The sequence below is a fragment of the Benincasa hispida genome, chromosome 9 (genome assembly GCF_027475165.1).
Source record: "Benincasa hispida cultivar pf3 chromosome 9, pf3_genome.v1.1, whole genome shotgun sequence".
NCBI lineage: Eukaryota > Viridiplantae > Streptophyta > Magnoliopsida > Cucurbitales > Cucurbitaceae > Benincasa > Benincasa hispida.
In genome coordinates, this window is record NC_143486.1 from 2,653,159 (window position 1) to 2,669,069 (window position 15,911).

The following is a 15,911-nucleotide window of genomic DNA, read 5'->3' on the forward strand; positions in this document are numbered from 1 at the left end:
GTTTTTGTTTTTAGAATTTGACCAAGAATTCAATCATTGTATTTTATAAAGATGCAAATCATTGTAAGAAATTGAGAGAAAATAGACTTAATTTTCCAAAACCAAAAACAAAAAATGAAATGGTTACCAAATGGGAACTTAATAAAAAATGACAAAGATTTTATTAAATAGTATTAAATTTCCTTTAACATATTCAATATTTCCATATTTCTATGTATTCCACATCAACGTGATGGATGAATCTATCAATCCGTTATATCATAGAAAAATATATGAAACATAAATTATAAACAACCAAAATGTCATCAAGATAAATATAATACAAATAATAAAAATGTTGACTGGTTTAAAAATCATAAAATATCTATTTACTATGTTAAATTTTATTTGTTGTTTTTATAATTTTTGAAGGAACCTCGATGGATATTTTTGTACAATTAAGAAATTGATATTTTTCTTGACAATGACATTTAAACCATAATTTAAAGTTAAGTGGAAGGGGAAAGGACAGCCATGTTTTGGTTTGAAAAAAAAGAGAGTTACTTTCAACAAGTATGAGGTCAATTTCTTTTTTATTGACAAAAGGAACCATCCTTTCTTTAGTTAAAGCCCACAATTTTTCTATGTAAATCAAACAAATAAAACCACTTTTGGCAATATTTTTGTGCCTCATTCTATGACTTATTATAATCTTTTTGTTTCTTAGAGTTCAATTCACACACACGCATTTGTCATAAAGGTTCTTGATAATAATCTAGATGTAGAGATATACCCACCCAACTCACATGTTTCAACAAGATATATGCCTTTTATTTTAACTTACTCCCTTCTAGTAAATATTAAAAGTTTGAGTCACTTGTAACAAGGCTTATTTGTCCTTGCCCTCTTATATCGATACATCAATTTTTCATGTAGGTTGCATTGAAAAAATGGAGAGATCTAACACTCATTATAAGATAGATGATCATCTCGTAGCTACTTGGTTTTGATATATATGGAACTTTATGTTTATCTAATAGTCATGATGAAGTGTAATTTAGTGAAGGTGAAAATGTAGAATTCCAAGTAGTCTAAGTGAAAGCATATATTTACCAACTTTGGCATTATCTACTTAGCTATGATCTGAGGTGAGCGTAATTAGAATCCATATAAGAAATACACAAAGTTGAAAAAGACAATGTTATATATATTGCATTATAAAAAAATTGACAGCATATTATGCAGAATAGAAACTGCATCGGTAGAATCAGATTCGACCATCAAAGGGGAGATTGAATCATCAGACCTTCTATTTAAGCACTGAAGCCCTTTAGCAATGGCTTCCATCTCCAGTGTTGGAAGCGTGTGATAGATACTCACAAATAAATAACCAATAAAAGATTGTGGGTATGTTTGGAATACATTTTCAAGTGTTTAATTTAAAAAATAAGTTATTTTGGAAGAAATTGGAGTGTTTGACAACCATTCAAAATAGCTTTTCAAGTGTATTTTAATAAGTTTTTATCAAAAGTGTTTAAATAAAAATGAGTTTTTTGAAAAATACTTATCTCTTAAGTCAATCCAAATGGGCCCTATTTGAAAGGAAACAAAATCACTTTTATTTGAAAAACTCTTCAAACTTGATTCACACTTTTCATTGAATGCTCTTTGTGTGTTCTTCTCTACACACTTGGTTGCCAATTCAATATAAAATATAAATTCTATTTCTAGGATTATCAGGAGCAAGTCTAAATCTATAACTCTCACCTTTTAAACACATAAAACCTTTAAAGTCCTATATTTAATTTATTAACGTATCTAACTCTCTCCAATACATGACCTTACCAACTTTCATCAATTAAAATATTTAATTAATTCACATCTTTTAATTCGTCTATAACTTATCTAATTAAAACATGTTTAATTTCCAACATTCCCTTTAAACATGTTTTCTAAAAACTCCAAGCAATGTTCTCAACTTATTAAACATATCAACTTTGAGTGGCTTCTTGAAAATACCTGCAATTTGATCTTCAGTCTTCACATATTCAACTTGAACCTCCTTTCTTGAAATGCAATCTCTGATAAAATGAAGTCTTATATCAATGTACTTACTGTGATCATGAAATACTGGATAATTTTCTAGAGCAATTGTTAACTTATTATCTATATGGATCATAGTTGCGTCATCATGCAAAATTCCAACTATCTTCAATAAATTTCTTAACCAAACTGCATGACAAATACATGAGGCTGTAGCAACATATATGCCTCACAAGTAGAAAATGTCACAATAGGTTGCTTCTTAGAACTCCAAGTAAATGCAGTATTACCAACAAAGAACACATACCCACTTGTACTTTTTCGGTCATTAACATCTCTAGCTCAGTCACTATCACAATAACCTTCAAGCTTGAATTCTTTAGATGAAGAATAAAATAATCCATAACCAAGTGTGCTTTTAAGGTAACGAAGAATTCTCTTTGCCACTTTCAAATGAGTAATTGTAGGAGATTCCATAAATCAACTCACCAATCCAATGTTAAAAAGAATATTTGGACGTTTGCAAGTTAAATATCTCCAACTCCTATTTAAGCTTTTGAAATATGAAGGATCAACAACATCTCCTCCTTCATATTTGGACAGTTTTATCCCGATTTCAAGTGAAGTTGTGACAGGATTAGAATTGATCATCTTGAACTTTTCTAGAATTTCTCTAGTGTATCGTTCTTGAGAGATGAAAATACCTTCCTCGACTGCTTCACCTCAATGCCAAGATAATATGACATCAGCCCAATATCTGTCATTTCAAATTCTTGGGTCATCGCTTTGTTGAGATCTTCAAACATACTTGCACAATTTCCTGTAAAAATTAAGTCATCCAACAAAATAACTCTAAATCGTTAGTCTTAATATAAAGAGAATATTTACAAGGGCTTCTCAAATACCCATTGTCAAGGAAATTTTTGTTGATTATGATATTCCGCATTCTAGGCGCTTGTTTCAATCCGTACAACACCTTCTTTAATTTCAAGACTTTATCTTCTTGACCTTTCACAACATAGCCAAAAAGTTGTTCTAAGTAGACTTATTCTTCCAAATATCCATTCAAGAATGCTAACTTAACATCCATTTGAAAGATCTTCCATTTACTTTGAGCAGCAAGTTTAATTAACGACCTTATGGTTTCTAAGCGAGCAACGGGAACAAATACTTCGTCGTAGTCAATGCCTTTTCTTTGAGAGTAGCCTTTTGCAACTAATCTTGCCTTATGCCTTTCCATTTCTCCCTTCTCATTTATTTTTGTCTTGAATACCCATTTGACACCGACTGCTTTCTTTCCACTTGGAAGAGTAGAAAGTTTCCATGTATCATTCTTCTTTATGGACTTTATCTATTCATCCATGGCTGTCTTCTACTTTTCATCTTGTAAAACTTCTTTAAAATTCAAAGGTTTACTATCACAAAATCTCTACTTACCACTGTCTTCTCTGTAGCAGGATTTTAAAGCCTGTAGCCTTTTGAGCTTGCATCATAGCCAACAAAAATATGATTATCACTTTTATCATCGAGCTTCCTACGCTTTTGATTAGGTATATGTGTATAAACGATACTTCCAAATACTCTCAAATGAACAATGGATGGTGTTCTTCCTGTCCATGCTTGTTGAGGCATTTTGTTCCATAAGCTTCTAGTAGGAGAACGATTGGACAAGTATACAACACATTCAACAGCCCCAAAATTCTTTTGGCATATTTTTTACTTTTCAACATGCTTCGAGCCATATTAAGTATCGTTATGTTCTTCCTCTCAACAATACCATTTTGTTGAGAAGTCTATGGAACTGTCATAGGTCGAAGAATTCCATTTTCTGCACAAAATTTTTTGAATTCATTTGAAGTGAATTCTCCTCCCCTATATGATCTGAAGGCTTTTAGGAAATAACCACCTTTTATTATTATTATTATTATTTTTATTTTTATAAGAGCTTTAATTCTCTTGAACATGCCAAATATTTTCGATTTCTCCTTGACAAAATAAACCCAAGTTCTTCGACTGAAATCATCAATAAATAATAAGAAATAATTATTCTTACCGAAAGAACTTGGTTTGATCGGTCTACAAAGGTCAGTATAAACTAACTCTAGCGGTCTCCTTGCACTTGAAGAAGATTCTTGTGGAAAACTTTTCCTTGATTGTTTCCCATAAAGACAACCTTCACAAAATTGATCTGGATGTTTGACATTTGATAGTCCTCTCACCAAGTTCTTCCTTGCTAATAGTCTCAAGCCATCAAAGTTTAAATGTCCAAGTCTCAAGTGTGCCAAATCCAAGATGGATCTTTCAAACATGACATCAAACATTTAACAACATCAGTTTGAATGTTTAATAGAAACATCCCATTCTTCGTCATTTGCACTTTAGCAATCATATTATCATGATTATCTCTTATCAAAGGACTATAATCCTTCAACAAAATATTATAGCATTTCTTTAAGATTTGTCCCAAACTCAAAATATTTTTTTCATATTAGGCACATAATAAACATTAGAGATAAACTCATGCTTCTCATTCTTCAAGTTGATCAAAATCTTACCTTTTCCTTTAACAGGAATTTTTGTGGCATCATGAAATAGATATTACCACCAATGGATTCATCAAGTTCCATAAACATTGACTTACATCCACACATGTGATTGCTTGCACTATTATCAAGATATCATGCATTATTTTCACATGTTTTTTCAACTTTGCATGCTAGAAGCACAGATGACTCATTGCTTTCTTCATCTTTCTCAGCATAATTTGCATTTTCTTCAACCTTATTCCTGCATTCCTAGGAATAACGACCAAATTTATGATAGTTATAACATTCAACTCGTCTTTTATCATACCTTCTTTCATTATTTGATATTTCTCTCCATTTAACCTCGAGTAATTTTGTCTTCCATGACCTTTTGATAAATTAGAGTTTGAATTACCTCTCATCACATTTTCTTTGACCGATATTTCCTCGACCTCGACCTCTGAAATCACCACGTATACAATTGTTACCATGTCCTTGACCCTCGATTTCTTTTTCTTAGCTATCTTCTTTATCTCTCAACTGTAACTTTGACTTAAAACGTTTCTCAGTTGTCTGTTTGTTCTTCTTGAGAAGCTTCTCTTCATGGGCATATAAGGAACCCATAAGTTGATCAACGAACATTGTACTCAAGTCTTTCGCTTCTTCAATAGCTACAACGATGAAATTGAATTTTTCATCCAAAGAGCTAAGTATCTTTTCTACTACCTGCTCATCATTTATTGTCTTACCATATATTTTCATTTTGTTTACTATTGCCAGCAATCTTGAAGTATAATTTGAAATCGATTTAGACTCCTTCATATGTAGTGATTCATAATCACCTCTCAATTTTAGGAGGCAAACCTTCTTGACTCGATCTACTCCTTTGTATGTATTCTTCAAAATTTGCCATACTTGATGTGCAGTAGTTGCTCCAGAAATCTTCTCAAAATTTGGATCATTTATGGCTTGACGAATGATGGTGACAACCTTTTGGACTTTCTTTCTTGTATTTTACAAAGCTTCTCGTTGAGCTTGATTTAAAGTTGCATCAGTTTCTGGTTCTTCATAACCATTATTGACAATGTCCTATACATCTTGTGAACCACGTAGAGCTTTCGTACGAATATACCAATTGCTATAATTTTCTTTCGTAAGTCGAGGCACTTGGAAGGGAACCAAATTGTTATTTCCATTTGCAAAAACAATTCTCGTTTTTCAAACTCAAGTTCTGATACCACTTTGTTGGAAGCGTGTGATGGATACTTACAAATAAATAATTAACAAAAGATTATTTGAGAGGAAACAAAATCACTTTTATTTGAAAGACTTCTTCAAACTTGGTTCACACTTTTAATTGAACCTCTTTGTGTGTTTTCTCTACACACTTGGTTGCCAATTCAATACAAGATATCAATTCTATTTATAGGATTATCATGAGCAAGTCTAAATTTATAACTCTTACCTTAACTAAACACATAAAAAATCTTTAAAGTCCTATATTTAATTTATTAACGTTATCTAACTCTCTCTAATACACGATCTTACCGACTTTCATCAATTAAAATACTTATCTTTTAATTCATCTATAACTTATCTAATTAAAACATGTTTGTTGGGCTAACCACTCTTCACTAGGCCCAAATACTCAAGATCAACGCTAGAAAGATGAAGAAAAGGCTTAGAAATATTATGCCAAATTCTCGATACTCAAAATTTGTTGCTCGATGTCTTCTTACTTGATGCTTGATGAGAATTCCCTTCTTTGTCTGACGAGTCTCTGTTAAATCCCCGATGGAACTTGATGACAACTGAATTAATACTCGATCTTACTCGATGATTCTTGAATGATACTCGGTGCGACTCAAAGGTGAAAATGAACAACTCGAAGCTGCTCGATAGCGAAGATCGATGCACAATTGAACTCGATAATCAAATTACTCGATGCGATTTGAATGATGAATGAATGACGCACGATTTTTAGTAAAGAAAAGATCGTATGAACAAGAAAGATAAGGCAAGAAGATGAAACATAGTATTTACATGGTTCGGCAAGATTGCCTACGTCCACGGGAAGATATGAGTACTTTACTAATGAAGATTGCGTACAGTTTTTGTTGTTTACAGAAAACTAGGAAAAATGATGATAACTCTCTCTGTTGATTTTAAAATCAGAGGTATTTTTAGAGTATACTAGCTGACCGTTTACAAAGTTAGTTATAAACAAATAAAAAACTGAGGTATTCTAGTCAAAGCTTATTCAAATTCTCCACCTTGACTTTAATGCCTTGCAATCTTCTGATCTTTTTGATCTGACCGCTCTGGCTATCCTGTATCTGGAAGCTCAAAGCCAACCTATTCTAAATATTTAAACAATTTAAGCTTTAAAACAGGTATTGTTAACATGTCAGTTGCATTGTCTGAAGTATGGACTTTTAAAATTTCTATTTCCCTTATCTTAATTTTATCTCTAATGAAATGATACTTGATAATGATGTGCTTAGTTCTAATTTGGTATTGTGGATTTCGGGGCAAATGGATAGCACTTTGGTTGTCACAGTAGAGTTTCACATCCACATATCCATAAAGTTCTAAGTTTGGTTCAACTGATCTTTGGTAGATTAATCTTGTGTTTTTTTTTACCAAACCAAGTACCTTAGGATCCATTTAGTAGCCTCCCAGTGTATCTTATCAGGATTAGACATATATCTTCTAACTAAGCTAGCTGAATATGGGAGATCAAATCTAGTAGAAACCACTAAATACATTAGGCTTCCGACTGCTTGATTATAGGGTATGATAGCCATCTGTTTCTAATGTTCTTGGTCAGCATCTTTAGGAGAGTTTGCTGAGGAAAGCTTAAAACGCTGAGCAATAGGTAAGCTCACAGGTTTAACATCATTTATGTTGAACCTTTTAAGGATCTTCTCACAGTAATTAGACTGATTGATGCTTAGAATAGACTCCTTTTTGTTCCTTTGGATCTCTATTCCTAGGATCTTACTTGTTTCTATTAAGTCCTTCATATGAAACTCTCTTTTTAAGAGGTTTTTAACATGAGTTAGATCTCTTTTGGACCTACCTACTAGCAACATGTCCTTGTAATAACCTATATTTACATAAACACATATGTCAAATGAACTTTTTTTGAACCCAATGCTAGAAATATAGTCATTGAATCTCTTATACCAGCACTTAGGTGATTGTTTTAACCCATATATAGACTTGTTGAGTAAGCAATAGAGATTTTCTTTTTCTTTAACTTTAAATTCTTTAGGTTGCGTCCTATAGATTATCTCCTCTAGATGTCCATGAAGAAAATCAGTTTCGACATCTAGTTGATACAATTCTAGAGTATTTTGTGCATCTAAGGATAGAAGAAGTCTTAGAGAAAATCTCAGAATAGTCTATTCCTTCCCTTTGAGTGAACCTCTTTGCAACCAATCTAGCTTTATACCTAGCCTTTTGATCACAGGATACTCCTTCTTTAAGTTTGAAAATCCATTTAGAGGCAACGGGTTTGTAACCCTTTGGTAGTGGAACTAAAGGCCAAGTGTCATTCACTTTAAGTGAATGCATTTCCTAGCTTCTATCCAATCCCTTGCATTAGCACAACTTGTTGCTTCCTCAAAGGTTGTTGGTTCTTGGTTAGTAAAAGCTACAACAGCATTTAAAACCAGATTCATATAGTTTATCTCAGTATATTTAGCTGGAGGTGTCATGGTTGTCCTCTGTCTATCCCTAGCTAAGACATACTGAGTTAAATCAGGCTGCTCACTTGCTGTCTCCTTATGTTTCCGTACATCTTCCTTAGTTTCTCTTGTGTCACTAGGTTGGCTAGACTCTATTGACTGCTCAGTGGGTAACTCCACCTCAATTCCTATGTTGGATGACTCTCTTTCATCCTCAAGCTTTTTCTCCTTTTGCACAAACATCTCCTCTTCCCTAAAGGTGATGTCTCTACTCACTATGATCTTTCTCTCAACCGGATGCCACATTTTAAACCCTTTGACACCCTCTGTAAAAGCCTACAAACATGCATTTGACTGCTCTAACCTTTAACTTTCCCTTATTTTGGTGTACAAATCCTACACATCCAAAGACTTTGAGGTTATTTAGGTTAGGTGGATGATTAGTTCATATTTCTTTAGGGGTAAGCAACTCTAAAGATGTGTGAGGGCACTAATTCAAAGTATACACAATATAGGCTGCAGCTTCTGCCCGATAATTTTCTCTTAAGATAGCATCAGAGAGCAAACACCTAATTCTTTCCATTATGGTTCTATTTAACCTCTCAGCAACCTCATTTTATTGAGGTGTATATCTCACTGTTTTATGCCTAGTATACCATTTTCACTACAAAATTTATTAGAGTATTCATTGCAAAACTCAAGCTCATTATCGATTCTAAAGTATTTTAACATTTTAGATGTTTGATTTTCTATCATGGCTTTCCATTCCTTAAACTTCCAAAAAACTTGGTCCTTAGTTTTAAGAAAGTATATCCAGCTCTTCCTAGGAAAGTCATCTATAAAGGTTAGAAAATACCTTGAACCACTAAGGCTTGGTGTAGGAGATGGTTCCCATAGGTTAGAATGGACATAATCCAATGTTTCTTTGGTGGTATGCTGAGATTTTGTGAAACTTTGTCTAGTTGCTTTACCTAGAATGCAGATTTCACAAAAGGATAGGTGCTCATGATACCTTTGGGTAGTATTCCTTGCTTCGACAATGCTTGCATTCCTTTTTTCACTAATATGGAATAGTATTTTGTGCCACAAGTCAGCCTCTGTTAAGCTTGCTGTTGAAACTATGTAGGCACTCGCCATCATCTCTACTCCTCTCACAATATAGAGGTCATTGACCTTTTCACTAATCAACACAACCTCGGAATCCTTGATCACCTCAAAAACTCCACATTTTCCTCTGCATTCGCACCCAATGGAGTCTAGCATGCCCAGAGATATCAAGCTTCTCTTGATTATAGGTACACATCTCACATTTTTTAGAAGCTTGATTGATCCATCCTTTAGCTTCAAGAATACTGAACCAATCACTTTTATCTTGCAGGCTTCATTGTTTCCCATGTACATAGATTCTTCATCTACATCATTATAAGTATTAAACTAAGGTCTGAAAGGTGTTATATGATAGGTACAACCGGAGTCAAGTACCCAATCATGCTTCCCAAGAGGACTGATTTGGTTGGTTTGGTTTCTAGTGGAGGCTAAGGCATCAGAATAAAAGTAGAAACCTTCAACCACTGAAGCTTCTGATTGTTTTCCCTTCTGTTTTTTTTTTAATTTTTTAATTTTTCCTTTTCAAGTTGTAGCAATCTCTCATCAAGTGACCTTTCTTCTTACATTAGTTGCATCTCAACTTGGTCTTAGGTTTGTGCTCTTCAACTGACAGATTTTTATTCCCCTTAAACTGATTCTGCTTGTTTTTCCCCTTGACAAACAATCGCTCTGCCCTAGGCTGCTTTTCCTTGATTGATTGAAGCTCTAACTCTCTAGTTCTTAATGCTGAAATGATGGCATCGGTGGTAATTGAGACTCTGCCATATTTCAAGACATTCTTCACCTCCTTGTAGGCTTCGGGTGGAGAGTTTAATAACACAAAGACTCATTTTCGTTGCCAATTTTCTCGTCAAGGCTCTTGAATTCAGATACTATCATCTTGAACTCATCCAAATTATCTGAAAGAGGCTTGGCAGAATCCATCTTGAACATGAAGAACTTCTCCCTTAGATACATCTTGTTGGGGAGATCTTTGGTTGCCAAAAGGCCTTCCAACTTGACCCATATCTTGTAGGTCGTGTCTTGATCAATCATTTGTCTCAAAATATTGTCACTGAGATTAAGAACCAGTGTCCCATATGCTGTAAGCTGCATGTATTCCATTTATTGAGTTGATACAGTAGGTGGCAGAGTTGATGGGTCCAAAAGGGCCTTGTGTGCTCTCTGTTGTCCCAGAATAGCTTTGATCTTGGCCTTCCATAGGCTAAAATCGCCCTTCCCATCGAACTTTTCAATTTCATACCTTGCAACAACCATTTATGATCTGATCGAATATCAAGTCTAGACTTCTTGAGTAATTTGATGCTCCAAGAAAGTTGACCTTGATGATCTTCAAACGCTCTGATACCACAAATTGTTGGGCTAACCACTCTTCATTAGGTTTAAATACTCAAGATCAACGCTGAAAAGATGAAGAAAAGGCTCAGAAATATTCTGTCAAATCCTCGATACTCGAATCTCGATGTTCGACGTCTTCCTACTCGATGCTTGATGAGAATTCCCTTCTTCGTCTGACGAGTCTCTGTTAAATCCTCGATGGAACCTGATGACAACTGAACTAAAACTCGATCTTACTCGATTGATTCTTGAACAATACTCGGTGCGACTCGAAGGTGAAAACGATCAACTCGAAGCTGCTCGATAGCGAAGTTCGATGCGCGATTGAACTCGATAATCAGATTACTCGATGTGATTTGAATGGTGAATGAATGGGGCGCGATTTGCAGTAAAGAAAATGATCATATGAACAAGAAAGATAAGGCAAGAATATGAAACACAGTGTTTACGTGGTTCGACAAGATTGTCTACGTCCTTGGGAAGATATGACTTCTTTACTAATGAAGATTGCGTACAGTTTTTGTTGTTTATAGAAAACTAGGAAAAATGATGATAACTCTCTACGTTGATTTTAAAATCAGAGGTATTTATAGAGTAAACCAACTGACCGTTTACAGAGTTAGTTACAATGTTAGTTATAAACAAATAAAAAACTGAGGTATTTGAGTCAAAGCTTCTTCAATGTTTAATTTTTAAATCCAGTCGCTTGATTCTCCACTTCTTTTTAATTAATTGCATACCCACTCCGACCAAAGATCCATAGGAATCATGCACAATCCATCATAAGCCCTTACAACCCAAGTTTTGGTAGCAGGAAGCATCAACGTTAATCTTCCAACACACACCTCTATCTAATTTCCACTACATATAGATTGACTCACCACAAATTATAACGAGTTGTAGCTTGACCAAAGTGGGATGAATAATCTACCGGATGGCCTAATATGATTCATATATGTTGTCCCAGATAACTATGATCTTCTCATAAATTACTCAAAATTAACGGTTAAGTACAATTCAAGACTCAGGGGAAGCTGTATGTTTAAGGCTTGAAAACTCTTCTATCATTTACCTAATGGCAGCTCAATCGTGTAGACGAAACTCCAAGAACTAAACAATAGTTTAATTATGTAAACGATAGAAAGAATCACTAAAAGATCGTGTAGAAGATATTTGATTATAACTAGACGATCGTATAGACGACAGCTGAAGAGCTAAGCGATCGTATAGACGATGAGACGCAGAGCTAAACGATCGTGTACACTATGCGATAGGAACTACACGATCATGTAAACAATACTTAACTAAATGGCAAATGATCGTAGTGTAAGAACTAAAGAACATGAGTGTTTAAGTGGTTCGGCCAAAGGCCTACGTCCAGTGTGCAAATCGTGAGGGTCTCTTTTCTTACTTGTTCTTCAAAGTTATTATAGAATGAATGCCTTGCTTTCTCTTTTTTTCTTACGTTCTTCTCACATTCGTTTTCTTTATATACACAGGTGATAACTGGCATAAATGCCAGTTATTATAAGCCTTTTATTTAGAATTATGAGGGCTAACAGGTAGAAAACACAGTGATAATACTTAGAATTTGTTAAAAATTGAGTTTTGCGTCGATAAACACCTAAAACCTCACTGACCCAATATTATGCGTTATTCCGTGCCAAAGTGTCTATTTTTGTAGCTATCGCAGGAATCAAACGCATGCGTTTATAATAAGCAATCACAGACAAACGCATGCCCTGAAGCTAGGCGACGTCAAAAGATGAACGCAGACGGCAACCCCATGCGTCCAACGCATGGAAGTTACAGTAATCGCATGCGTCCAGTGCATAGAGAATGCGGTGAACAAATAGAGATTGCGACCACGGATTGACAGCCATAATAGAAGATCGCAAGATGGGTAGAACGCGTTGATAACTTTAGCTAAATTTAGCTCGGATGCATACCTTGGGAGTATCAACAAGATAAGGCGATGTGACAATGCCCATACTGCGACAAAAGAAGCAGTGAGCCATACCTTCATCATTATAGCTGTCGGCATCCTAATTCTATAAATAGCCCTTGAGACCTTCATTTTGAGACATCCGAGCTTCTGCCTCAAGGCAGAAGTTTGTGATCACAGATGAGAGCTTGAAAAAGATTTCTAGTGAGAATTCTTCATCTTCACAACCTAGACCGAAGGACGATCAGAGTATTTGCCGGAGATAGAGCTTGAGAGAGAGATCTCTACCATTCAACCATGGCACCACCGACAGCCTTGATGCAGAGTCCTTCATCTCCCTTCTAATCTTTGTATTGTATTACATTTTAGCTTGAGATATTAAAATATTTTGTGATCAATGCAAATCTTAATTCCTTCATTACCGTCTTCTTCATCAGTTCATCTCTATCATAGTTTATCTTCAACGTTTATTTATCAAATTCAATCGCATGCTTAATCGTGTAGTCTAGAGATAGGACGCATGTAGCAACCCACCGAGAGGTGTGCATTGTGTGAGTATAGTGAGTTAATCCTCTTTGCTTGGTGAAAGGCTTTGGCACGCCTATCTATGGGATGATGCATTGCTTGTCTATAAGTTAAGTAGTCGCGTTTAACTGCCTGAGAAGGTAAGGGATGGAACGCACTAAGCAAGGTTCGTATTGTATCTAGAGATAGACACAATCTTATGCTCGACGCAACCATGCACTATAGAGATATAGTCATGCAGCTGACCACCGAGAGGTGTGATGCATTAGTGCAACGAGCTGGGATTACTAGGGCGATTTAAGATAGTAAACATTACTATGCGTTATTGGTTGTTGTGTCTTTACTTATTCTCATTACAAGTCTTCTATTGCTCAATCTGTTTAGTTAGGAGTAGGAGTGGTGTGTAAAACATTTAAACCTTATTCACTTTATTTTTATTCTTATTCATTGCCTCAAACGCATTACTTCACAAATATTATTGAGTGAAAAGTCCTCGTGTTCGACTTCGAATTACCCGAGAAACTTGCGTTTGTGTTATACTTGGCGCAAGCGTAAGAAAACTTGTGATAGGAACGTGTGATCATTGCATGCTAAGATTAACGCATCATCATTCCGACGCATGACCTTAGATGCATGGGAGAAAACACATCAGTTATGTCTAACGCATGATTTCATGTTCAAACCCATCCGTCCTTAAATGATAAAAACAAAACAAAACAAAACGCGTCCTTAAATTATCCCAACAAGTTTTTGGCGTCGTTGTCGGGGACTTGGCAGCTAATGTTTTGTGAAGTTTTTTTGTGTTTTTGCAGGCATCCTTTCAATCTTAGGCGTATTGTAGATTGTGCGACTAAGCTGCAAACAATATTTTAAGTATAGGTGAAGCATCAAAAGTCAAATATTGACCCCGAGATAGAAAGGTTATTTGTCGCATGAGCTGGAAGCAGTCTTAGACGCATGTCAACCATCATGCATCCAACAATTGCTGGAAGCTCCAATGGTCAGGGCGTGCCCTTGACCCAAGCAGTTGAGAGCCATCTCCTGTATGGGAGACTCTTTGCGGTAACAACACTCCAATTTCTCTAGGGACGTCTTCTACTCTATCTTTTACATTGCTTTCCTAGTTTAGTTTATTATTTTTATTTATTGTTATTTTGGATATACGGTTGCTTCCTTGGTTGTGGTGCGTTTGCTTCTTGTAGGTGCGATAATAACCCTCCTCGGTGCGCAGTTACAACGAAATCCTCCACATCCTTCAACGCATGGCTTCAATCGCATGAACTCCAACGCATTGTCACATGCGTTCTTCTACTTAAGGTCCTTTTCTTTTTATCTTTTATGCATATCCTTTTAGAATTCTCCTTGTCTTACTGCGGTTTTTTGCGATGCGTCTATAATGGTACAAATAATTCCTCTAGATCTTTTGGTCAGCATCGACCAAGTTTGCTTAGTGGAACTGTTTTGTTCAACATATCAGCTGCATTGTCTGAGGTATGAATCTTCACTACCTCAACTTCCCCTTTCTCAATCTCCTGTCTGATAAAATGATATTTGATGTCAATGTGCTTGGTTCTGCTGTGAAATTTTTGGTTTTTAGATAAGTTGATTATGTTCCTACATGGCCTGATAGTGAGCGCCTTCTATCCAAATCCCCTGCATAATCTGTATAAACGTAACCATACATTTCATCATTGGATGACTCATTCTGTCTATACAAGACCCTTGCTTCCTTTGATGAACACAGATACCTCAATATCCATTTGACTGCTTCCCAATGTCGTTTACCAAGGTTTGCCATGTACCTACTGACTACACTTGTAACATAGGATAGATCTGGTCTGGTAGAAGTCATTAGGTACATTAGAGACCCTACTGCTTGGGAATAGGGAACAACCTTCATATGGTTTATATACTCTTCGTCTATACTTTTTGGACTATTTGCAGCTGAAAGCTTGAAATGAGGTGCAAGAGGAATGGTTTAGCACCTTCCATTTTGGACCTCTGCAATATTTTTGCACAATATTCTGATTGACTCACTTGCAATCTGCCCTGTTTTTTGTCTCTTTCAATTTCAATGCCTAAACCCTTGTCGATTCCTCTAGGTATTTCATATCAAACTCTTTCTTTAGAAGAATTTTAACCTGCCTCAACTCTTCTTTGGAACTCTCGGCCAGTAGCGTATCATCTATAATAAGAAGTAGATAAACCGGTTCTAATTTGTATACACACACCAATCATATGAACTTCTCTTGAACCCTATTTTGGAGATCACTTCATCAAACCTCTCATACCAACACCTTGGTGACCGCTTGAGGCCATAGATAGACTTATTTAGTAGGCACATAAAGTCTTCTTCTCTTTTCTTCACATACCCTTGAGGTTGCTTCATGTAAATAGTCTCATTCAACAATCCATGTAGAAAGGTTGTCTTCACATCCAATTGGTCTAATTCCAAGTTCTTTTGAACAACTAAGGAGAGGAGTAGCCTAATGGATGTGTGCTTCACCACTGGAGAAAAGACCTTAGTGTAATCTATACCTTTCTTTTATGTGAACCCTTTAGCAACTAGCCTTGCCTTGAATCTAGACTTTTGAACCCCTGGAATTTCTTCTTTAAACTTCTAAATCCACTTACATGAAATAGGTTTGTACCTTTTAGGCAAAGGTACTAGTCTCCAAGTGTCATTTTGGTTGAGGGACTTCATTTCATCATTCATTGCCTCAATCTACTGTCTAGCATTAAGGCTGTTTGTTGCTT